Source organism: Moschus berezovskii, chromosome 18 (assembly GCF_049115385.1).
Source record: "Moschus berezovskii isolate FMDL1 chromosome 18, NW_MosBer_1.0, whole genome shotgun sequence".
In the NCBI taxonomy this organism is placed as follows: domain Eukaryota; kingdom Metazoa; phylum Chordata; class Mammalia; order Artiodactyla; family Moschidae; genus Moschus; species Moschus berezovskii.
In genome coordinates, this window is record NC_142477.1 from 58,887,632 (window position 1) to 58,898,854 (window position 11,223).

The following is an 11,223-nucleotide window of genomic DNA, read 5'->3' on the forward strand; positions in this document are numbered from 1 at the left end:
CAAAATCAATGACCAGCTATTGCTGATCTTCATGTCCTTCTGTTGACGGTACAAATTGAAATTTTCTCTTCTGTCCTTTTCATCTTCCTGCTGCTTTTTAACTTCTTGCTTGAGAAGGCCCTAGTCCTTATCAGCATCTTTATGTCTTCTGTCTCCACTTTTATTAACTATAATTCTTGGTTGTGCTGTGTCGTGCTTAGTCGCTCAGTCATATCCAACTCTTTGTGACCCCATGTAGCCTGCCAGGCCCCTCTGTCCGTGGGAATTCTCCAGGCAAGAATACTGGAGTGGGTTGTCACACCCTCCTCCAGGGGATCTTCCCAAGCCAGGGATCAAACCCAGGTCTCCCACATTGCAGGAGGATTCTTTACTGTCTAAGCCACCAGGAAAGCTGGTATACTTACTCTTATAGTTAATACTGTACACAGTGACTTATTACTGAATGTTAGGGGTTTGGCCACTTGAATACTTCCCTCTTCAGGTTTTTTTAATCACACCTGCCATTTGGGGTGTGCCATGTCATCTGGAACCACAGGATTTTAGCAGGACAACATGCATCTGAAATGCTAAAATAATCCAATAATCTGGCAAGCAAAAAACATGTCACACACAGTTTATAGAAGTCATTCCAACAACAGTGTAGCTAGCAGTAACTTAGCTTTCCCTGTGTATTAGTTTCCTATGACTGCTGTAACAAGTTACCACACGAGTGGTGGCTGAGAACACACACACATTCCCTTATGGTTCCAGAGGTCAGAAATGTGAAATCAGTTTCACTGGGTCAGGATCAAGCAGGCCACCCTCCCTCAAGAGGCTGTAGGGGAGAATTCATTTCCTTGCATTTTCCAGCATTCCTTGGCTTGTGAAACCTTTCCTCCATCTTCAAAACCAGCAGTGTAGCATCTTGCTTCAGCGGCCATTTTGCCTACTTTTTGTGTCAAATCTTCCTCTGCCTCTCTTTTGTAGGTTCACTTGTTATTGCTTTTAGGGCCTTCTCATACAGTCTCCCTGCCTCAAAATTCTTAATCATATCTGCAGTTTCCTTTGTCATATAAGGTAACATTCACAGGTTCCAGGAGATAGGACCTAGACATCTCTGGGGGCCACTGTACAGCCTACCACACTACCTAAGTTTTATACATGTAACATGTATGAATCACACATAATCCAAACTAGATGAATATCCAATTCAAACTCCCATCAGCTTAATTCCAAAAGTTCCCATGGCCACTTAACCATCATAATCCGAAGGGAAACACAACCCAAAAGTTAGAGCAGAAAGAGCAGTCTCAACTAATTGAAGTTAGAATATATTATTTTTGTAATTTTTATAAAATCTAGGACTTTATTATATCAACTCAATCATCACAACTCCTAGGTTTTATAGATGAAGTACTTTAGTTTCAAAGACAGTACAAGTGCCCCAAACAGGAATTTAAAATAGGAGCATGCACACGAGGGACCCTCTGACGAAAGCTGCAGTAGCTTCAGGTAAATCCTTCTCTAATGTACTATTTCTCTCTCCCAGCGTTGTGTTTTTGTGTTCTTGGTAGTAAATAAGAGAGACTATATTTGCAGTCAAAGGTATCTCTATGCAGATTTTCTGGTACTATCTTGCTTTGGTGTGTTCATTTTTTAAAATCGAGGTAAAACTCACATAACCTACAGTTCAGTACACTTCAGTCCATTCATAGTGCTGTGTAAACGTCACTTCTGCATGTATGTTTAGTTGCTTCAATCATGTCCGATTCTTTGTGACCCCATTGACTGTAGCCTACCCGGCCCCTCTGTCCATGAGATTCTCCAGGCAAGAATGCTGGAGTAGGTTGCCATGCCTTCCAGGGGATCTTCCTGACCCAGGAATCAAACCCACATCTCTTATGTCTCCTGCATTGGCAGGTGAATTCATTACCACTAGCTCTACCTGGGAAGCCCAAACATCACCTCTCTAGTTCCAAAATATTTTCATCACCTCAAAAGAAAATGACTTCATAAGTCATTTTCCATTTTCCACTGGAAATCACTAACCTGTTTTCCACCTCTGTGGATTTACCTATTGTGGATATTCTATATAAATGGAATCATACACCATGTGACATTTTGTATTTGACTTCTTTCACTTAGCATGAAGTTTCAAGGTTCATCATGCTGTATCATGTATCAGTTCAGTTCAGTTGCTCAGTCATGTCTGACTCTTTCTGACCCCATGGACTGCAGCACGACAGGCTTCTTCCCTGTGCATCACCAACTCTTAGAGCTTGCTCAAACTCATGTCCATCGAGTTAGTGATATCATCCAACCATCTTATCCTTTGTCGTCCCCTTCTCCTCCTGCCTTCAATCTTACCTAGCATCAGGGTCTTGTCCAATGAGTCAGTTCTTTGCGTCAGGTGGCCAAAATATTGAAGCCTCAGCATCAGACCTTCCAATGAATATTGATTTCCTTTAGGATTGACTGGTTTGATCTCCTTGCAGTCCAAGGAACTCTCAAGAGTCTTCTCCAACACAATAGTCCAAAAGCATCAATTCTTCGGAACTCAGCTTTCTTTTCCAGCTCTCACATCCATATGTGACTACTGGAAAAACCATAGCTTTGACTAGATGGACCTTTGTTGGCAAAGTAATGTCTCCACTTTTTAATATGCGGTCTAGGTTGGTCATAGCTTTTCTTCCAAGGAGCAAGCATCTTTTAATTTCATGGCTGCAGCCACGATATGTAGTGATTTTGGAGGCCAAGAAAATAAAGTCTGTCACTGTTTCCATTTTTTTCCCCTTCTATTTGCCATGAAAGATGGAACCACATTCCCTGATCTTAGTATTTGAATGTTGGGTTTTAAGCCAGCTTTTTCGCTCTCCTCTTTCACCTGCATCAAGAGGCTCTTTATTTTCTCTTCACTTTCTGCCATAAGGGTGGTATCATCTGCATACCTGAAGTTACTGATATTTCTCCCAGCAATCTTGATTCCAGCTTGTGTTTCATCCAGCCTGGCATTTTGCATGATATACTCTGCATAGAAGTTAAGTAAGTAGGGTGACAACATACAACCTTGACGTACTCCTTTCCCAATTTGGAATCAGTCTGTTGTTTCATTTCTGGTTCTATCTGTTGCCCCTTGACCTGCACACAGACTTCTCAGGAGACAGGTAAGGTGGCCTGGTATTCCCCTCTCTTGAAAAATTTTCCAGTTTTTTGTGATCCACACAGTCAAAGGCTTTGGCATAGTTAATAAAGCAGAAATAGATGTTTTTCTGGAACTCTCTTGCTTTTTTGATGATCCAGCAGATACTGGCAATTTGATCTCTGGTTCCTCTCCCTTTTCTAAATCCAGCTTGAACATCTGGAAGCTCTCAGTTCACATACTGTTGAAGCCTAGCTTGGAGAATTTTCAGCATTACTTTTCTACCATGTGAGATGAGTGCATTTGTGTGGGAGTTTGAACATTATTTGGCATTGCCTTTCTTTGGGATTGGAATGAAAATTGACCTTTTCCAGTCCTGTGGCCACTGCTGAGTTTTCCAAATTTGCTGACTGCAGTGCTGAGTGCAGCACTTTCACAGTATCATCTTTTAGGATTATAAATAACTCAACTGGAATTCCATCACCTCCACTAGCTTTGTTTGTAGTGATTCTTCATAAGTCGCAATTTACTTTGCACTCCAAGATGTCTGGCTCTAGGTGAGTGATCACACCATCTTGGTTATCTGGGTCATTAAGATCTTTTCTGTACAGTTCTGTGTATTCTTGCCACCTCTTCTTAATGTCTTCTGCTTCTATTAGGTCCATTCCATTTCTGTCCTTTATTGTGCCCATCTTTGCATGAAATGTTCCCTTGGTATCTCCAATTTTCTTGAAGAGATCTCTAGTCTTTTCCATTCTACTGTTTTCCTCTATTCCTTTGCAATGATCACGGAGGAAGGCTTTCTTACCTCTCCTTGTTATCCTTTGGAACTCTGCATTCAGATGGATATATTTTTCCTCTTCTCCTTTGCCTTTTACTTCTTTTTTCTAAGCTATTTGTAAGGCCTCCTCAGACAACCATTTTGTCTTTTTGTATTTCTTTTTCTTGGGGATGGTCTTGATCTCTAACTCCTGTACAATGTCATGAACCTCCATTCACAGTTCTTCAGGCACTCTATCAGATCTAATCCCTGGAATCTGTCATTTGTATAATCATAAAGGATTTTATTTAGATCATACCTGAATGGTCTAGTGGTTTTCCCTACTTTCTTCAATTTAAGTCTGAATTTGGCAATAAGGAGTTGATCATCTGAACCACAGTCAGCTCCTGGTCTTGTTTTTGCTGACTGTATAGAGTTTCTCCATCTTCAGCTGCAAAGAATATAATCAATCTGATTTGAGTATTGACCATCTGGTGATGTCCATGTGTAGAGTCTTCTCTTGTGTTGTTGGAAGAGGGTGTTTGCTATGACCAGTGTGTTCTCTTGGTAAAACTCTGTTAGCCTTTGCCCTGCTTCATTTTGTACTCCAAGGTCAAACTTGCCTGTTACTCCGGGTATCTCTTGACTTCCTACTTTGGCATTCTAGTCTCCTATGATGAAAAGGACATCTTTTTTGTTGTTAGTTCTAGAAGGTCTTGTAGGTCTTCATAGAACCATTCAACTTCAGCTTCTTCAGCATTAGACGCTGGGGCATAGACTTGGATTACTGTGATACTGAATGATTTGCCTTGGAGATTAACAGAGATCATTCTGTCATTTTTGAAATTGCATCCAAGTACTGCATTTCAGACTCTTTTGTTGACTATGAGGGCTACTCCATTTCTCATAAGGGATTCTTGACCACAGTAGTAGATAAAATGGTCATCTGAATTAAATTCACCCATTCTGGTCCATTTTAGTTCATTGATTCCTAAAATATTGATGCTCACTCTCACCATCTCCTGTTTGAACACTTCCAGTTTGCCTGATTCATGGACCTAACATTCCAGGTTCCTATGCAGTACTTCTCTTTATAGCACTGGACTTCATTTCCATCACCAATCACATCCACAACTGGCTGTTGTTTTCACTTTGGCTCCATCTCTTCATTCTTTCTGGAGTTATTTCTCCACTCTTCTCCAGTGGCATATTGGGTTACCTTACGACCTGGGGAGTTCATCTTTCAGTGTCATATCTTTTGCCTTTTCATACTGTTTATAGGGTTCTCAAGGCAAGAATACTGAAGTGGTTTGCCATTCTCTTCTCCAGTGGACCATGTTTTTTCAGAACTCTCCACTATGACTCATCCATCTTGGTTGGCCCTACATGGCATGGCTCATAGTTTCATTGAGTTAGACAAGGCTGTGGTTCATGTGATCAGTTTGGTTAGTTTTCTGTGATTGTGGTTTTCATTCTATCTGCCCTCTAATGGATAAGGATGAGAAGCTTCTTGAAGCTTCCTGATGGGGCAGACTGACTGTTGATTATGTATCACTTCATTCTTTTTTATGGCTGCATAACATTTCATTGCAAGAATAGAATACATGTGTTTATCCATTAATCAGACACTTGAATCATTTCCACCTTTTAGCTACTATGAATAATGCTGTTACGAACATTTGTAAGCATTCTGCACCCAACACCATCCTGTATGTGTTTTCCCAATACCAGAATTGCGTATTTCTACACCAGTTGGACTATGGACGGTAGCCTACCAGGCTCCTCAGTCCATGGAATTTTCCAGGCAAGAGTACTGGAGTGGGTTGCCATTTCCTTCTCCAGGGGATCTTCCCAATCCAGGGATCGAACCTGGGTCTCCTGCACTGCAGGCAGACGCTTTACCGTCTGAGCCACCAGGGAAGCCCAATTCACACCAGATGGACTAATTGATTTATCTTATAATTGAATTCAGACCCTCTCTACCCAGAGATATCATTAGATTCCACAACTTAAGAGTTCAGTCCTATAAGATTGCCCCACAACTTCAGATGCCAGTTTCAAGCCCAGGTTGCAACCTGTGCTTCTGACTATAGATTAAAGCTTCCAACAACCTCTTTTTTAACTTCTTAACCTAATTAACTTCAATTAATTTGCTAAAGTGGCTCACAGAACTCAAAGAAGCAGTTTACTTACCTTGACCAGCTTATTACCAAAAAAAATGTAGCTCATGGGACTTTCCTGGTGGTCCAGTAGCTAAAACTGTGCTCCTAAAGTAGGAGGCCCAGGTTTGATTCCTGGTCACGGAACTAGATCTCACATGCCACAACGAAGAGTTCACATACTGCAAAAGATCCTGCATGCCTCAACTAAGACCCAGTGCAGCCAACTAAATAAATAAAGTTTTAAAAGCACATAGCTCAGGAACAGCAGGATGGAAGAGACATGAAGGACAAAGTGTTGGGAAGGTGCAGAGGCTCCCCAAATTACCATGTGCTCACCAACCTGGAAGTTCTCCAAAATGCCTCATTTTGGGTTTTTATGGTGACTTCATTACATAGGTACCTTCCCAGGTGGTACAGTTGATAAAGAATCGTCCAGCCAATGTAGGAAACTCCTATTCAATCCCTGGGTTGGGAAGATCCCCTGAAGTAGGAAATACCAACCCACTCCTGTATTGCCTGGAAAGTCCCATGGACAGAGGGACACAAAGAGGCAGACACAACCAGCACACATACACGCACATTACCTAGACATGACTGTCACTGGCCACTGTCTATTGACTCAACTTCCAGCCCCTCTCCTCTACAAGGTGGTCAAGGGGATGGGCCTGAAGGTTCCAACCCTCTTAACACATGATCTCTTTTCCTGCCAACAAGCCCTGGTCATCAGGAGGTTTCCAAAAGTCATTTTAAGACTCCTCATGTAAGAAATTCCAAAGGTTTTAGGAGCTGTGGTCCACACATGGGGTGAAAACCAAATATATATTTCTTATTATAAATCACAATATCACACTCATGTATAAGTTTTTGTTTGAACGCCTGTGTTGAATTCATTTGGTAGAATTGTTGGTTCAATAATAATTTTATGTCTAATTTTGAGGAACTAACAGGGGTTTTTGCAATTTAAACCTTTTCACTAAGTGAAGAATAAAAATCAATTTTCTTAACATGGTCATATAGAGTTATTTTGAGGGGAGACTGGCTAAGAAAGTCAAAGAAGAGAAAATGAAACTTCTGAGATCAGCTTCTCAGTGGCTTTTGATCCTGGCTGCACATTGGAATCACCTGGGTAAGTTTTTTCCACTGGCAATTAAATGTCATGGGAAAACTTGACTGAAAGAGATTGAAAAAAAAAAAAAAGGTGACTCTACCAAACATCTCCCCCGAAATGTTTGAGTGGAGTTGCACCAGCCAGACAAACCCATGGTATCCGGTAGTACTGAGATAGAGTCCTGCCCTAACCCATGTGTAATATCTTCTCCAGCTCTGGGAAAACTGGACATGAGACAGTCCTGAAGAAAAGTGAAATGACTCAGAATCATTTGAATTGCTCATACTTGTCAGCAAACCATTTGAATTAAAATGACAGTTGCTGAATTAGAACTGAATTAAAACATCCATATTGGGGATCTTACAATAGCAGGGGCCATGAGATGGAAACAGGTGGTAGGAGGCACTTACCAAAAGGAAAGCAGAGAGGTCAAAGACACGTTACCATACTGGGACTTTTGTAGTAGGATATTGTTGAATATATGTCTGATAACCACTGTCCACCTTCCTGGCTCAGTAACCCTATATAGCAATCTGCCAGCCCCAGGAAATAAATTATGATATATGTAAGCCAGCACTTTCTAACCTATGGAATATGATACACTTGTGATTCAGTTCAGTTCAGTTCAGTCGCTCAGTCATGTCCGACTCTTTGCAACCCCATGAATCACAGCACGCCAGGCCTCACTGTCCATCACCGACTCCCGGAGTTCACTCAAACTCATGTCCATCAAGTCGGTGATGCCATCCAGCCATCTCATTCTCTGTAATCCCCTTCTCCTCCCGCCCCCAATCCTTCCCAGCATCAGAGTCTTTTCCAGTGAGTCAACTCGTCGCATGAGGTGGCCAAAGTATTGGAGTTTCAGTTTTAGCATCAGTCCTTCCAGTGAACACCCAGGATTGATCTCCTTCAGAATGGACTGGTTGGATCTCCTTGCAGTCCAAGGGACTCTCAAGAGTCTTCTCCAACACCACAGTTCAAAAGCATCAATTCTTCGGTGATCAGCTTTCTTCACAGTCCAACTCTCATACATGACCACGGGAAAAACTATAGCCTTGACTAGACGGACCTTGGTTGGCAAAGTAATGTCTCTGCTTTTTAGTATACTATCTAGGTTGGTCATAACTTTCCTTCCAAGGAATAAGCGTCTTTTAATTTCATGGCTGCAATCAGCATCTGCAGTGATTTTGGAGCCCAAAAAAATAAAGTCTGACACTGCTTCCACTGTTTCCCCATCTATTTCCCATGAAGTGATGGGACCAGATGCCATGATCTTCGTTTTCTGAATGTTGAGCTTCAAGCCAACCTTTTCACTCTCCTCTTTCACTTTCATCAAGAGGCTTTTTAGTTCCTCTTCACTTTCTGCCATAAGGGTTAATAAAGTCATTTTGTGAGTCAAAACCAACAACAAATTATATTTTTTAAATAAAAGACATCAACAAATGTTGTTACAATGTTAACTCAAAGTTTTGAGTTAAACTAATAATACATTAAATATACTCAAGAATTTAGATGCATCGTGCAGTCGTGTCTAACTCTTTGCGACCCCGTGGGCTGTAGCCTACCAGGCTTCTCTGTCCATGGGATTCTCCAGGCAAGAATGCTGGAGTGGGTTGCCATTTCCTTCTCCAGGGGATCTTCCTGACCCAGGAATCAAACCCAGGTCTTCTGCATTGGAGGAAGACGCTTTAACCTCTGAGCCACCAGGGAAACACTTACTTTTTAAAAAATAAAATCATGTCCTTTAGACTTTAGGATATAAAGTCACTTAAATAAAGACAAGAATCACACTTTCTCAGGGCCTTTACTATATAATAAAGTCAACAGAAAAGTGAACCCTTGAAAAGAATGGCTAAATCCATTAATCAGTAAATGTCCATAGAGTAAATCTGTAGAGTACAACAAATATTGTGTCTCATATATATCGTGGATAGAATTTTTTTCCCCAACATAAACTATTTATAGGAAAGTGGAGACAGGGACGACAGAGAATGAGATGGCTGGATGGCATCACCAACTCGATGGACATGAGTTTGAGTGAACTCCAGGAGTTGGTGATGGACACGGAGGCCTGGCGTGCTGTGATTCATGGGGTCGCAAAGAGTCGGACACGACTGAGCGACTGAACTGAACTGAACTGAAGCTATGTATGTTTTCTATCTTGAACCCTTGGAGCATATTTCAAATAATAATAATAATAACAATAGCTAATCTTTATTAAAAAGCAGAGACATTACTTTGCCAACAAAGGTCCATCTAGTCAAAGCTATGGTTTTTCCAGTAGACAAGTTTCGATGTGAGAGTTGGACTATAAAGAAAGCTGAGCGCTGAAGAAGAATTGATGCTTTTGAACTGTGGTGTTGGAGAAGACGCTTGAGAGTCCCTCGGACTGCAAGGAGATCAAACCAGTCCATCCTAAAGGAAATCAGTCCTGAATATTCATTGGAAGGTCTGATGCTGAAGCTAAAACTGCAATACTTTGGCCACTTGAGGTGAAGAACTGACTCATCTGAAAAGACCCTTATGCTGGGAAAGATTGAAGGCAGGAAGAGAAGGGGATGACAGAGGATGAGATGGTTGGATGGCATCACCAATTCAATGGACGAGTTTGAGTAGACTCCGGGAGCTGGTGATGGACAGGGAGGCCTGGCAAGCTGCAGTCCATGGGGTCGCAAAAAGTCGGACACACCTGAGCGACTGAACTGAACTCTTTGTTGAAAATTCCCTTTGCCAGACACTTTCCCAAGCATGTTGATTACATGAGTTCATTTATTCCTAACAACTATTGTGTTTTAAAGATAAAGAACTTCATGCTCAAAGACGTTAAATAACCCCCATATGTTTAAAAATAAACTTATATATAACTCATAGACCCAAGAAATGATAGAAATTAGAATACATCTTAAACGGACATAATAAAAACAATAAACATCAAAATTCATGGGAGTTACTAAAGCTGTTTAAAGGATAATTTACAGCTTTTTATGCACACAGAAGAAAATACAAAAATCTGATAATCAATGATCTCACGCATTAATTTCACAAAGTTGAAAGAACAGTAAATTAAAGTCAAAGAAACAGAGTAAAAGAAATACAGACAGGAACACAAGGTATAGAAACAAACACACAGAAGAGAGGTCAGCAAAGCCTAGGACTGCTTCTTCACAAGGGGATACATAATTCGCCTAAATAACAGAGCGAGATACCAGCCCAAAGCTCCTTGGCTCCCTAAGCAAAGTTCTCAAGCTGTGGCCTAAAGAGCAACCCATAGCCATCTGGTCCTGAGGCTCTTGAAGCACATGATCTTAATAAAAGCAACTTTGACTGTTTATAGAAGATGGAGCCAGAAATGTAAGTGAAATCAGCTTTTAAAAATGCACTCAACAGTGAAATCATTCTTGTTGCAATATAGTGGCTAAGTTTTTGATGTCCACATCTTTTCTATGTTAGAGTAACTCTCAAGTTATTATTTTATAGGGAAAATACTGAAAAAAATAGTAAACTGCTGCTCATGTGAAATAATATTTCATTTTACACTGAACAAGTAACAATCCAATTACTATTTTATACTAAAAGTAGAAGAATTTTGTTAAATAACATTCTCCATGAGATTAATAAAGTTACTTGGAAAAGTCTTAAAGTTACCGTGAAGATCCTAGGTGTATACACTTACCTGAAACACTCCCCAAACTCCTCGTGTTAATACTCTGCACTCTGTGATACTTCACAAACATTAATTCAAAGATTTACTGCCCTGGTTTCTCCATTTTACCTAGGGTGTTTACACACCCATTTGAGCCATAAATCTCCGTGGATCTTGGAGTATGTTCTCAAGACCAGCAGCAGCGGCAGCGGCACCTGGATTTATTAAATATGAAAATTCTCAGGCTGCCTCCCACACCTACTGAGTCAGTCTCTCCAGATGCAGTCCTGCAGTGGGGCTTAACAAGCCCTCCAGGTGATTCTAATGCATGCTGGTGTTTGAGAACCACTGCTCTAAGTTGAGAAAGTCTTCCAGAAGCATCTCAAAATGTCACCTGCAGTACTAGCTTTAGGTAACTCATACGGTTCAGCA

General features: G+C 41.0%; 1 protein-coding gene across 1 annotated transcript in view; it reads right to left on the minus strand.

The window, feature by feature from the left end:
- Positions 1 to 11,007, minus strand: part of PDE4D (phosphodiesterase 4D) — a 1,698,276-nt gene extending 1,687,269 nt beyond the window's left edge. The window contains exon 1 of the mRNA XM_088827708.1: positions 10,822 to 11,007. The gene's annotated coding sequence lies outside the window, so the exon portion shown is untranslated. The remainder of the gene's footprint in view (positions 1 to 10,821) is intronic.
- Positions 11,008 to 11,223: the final 216 nt, after the last annotated feature.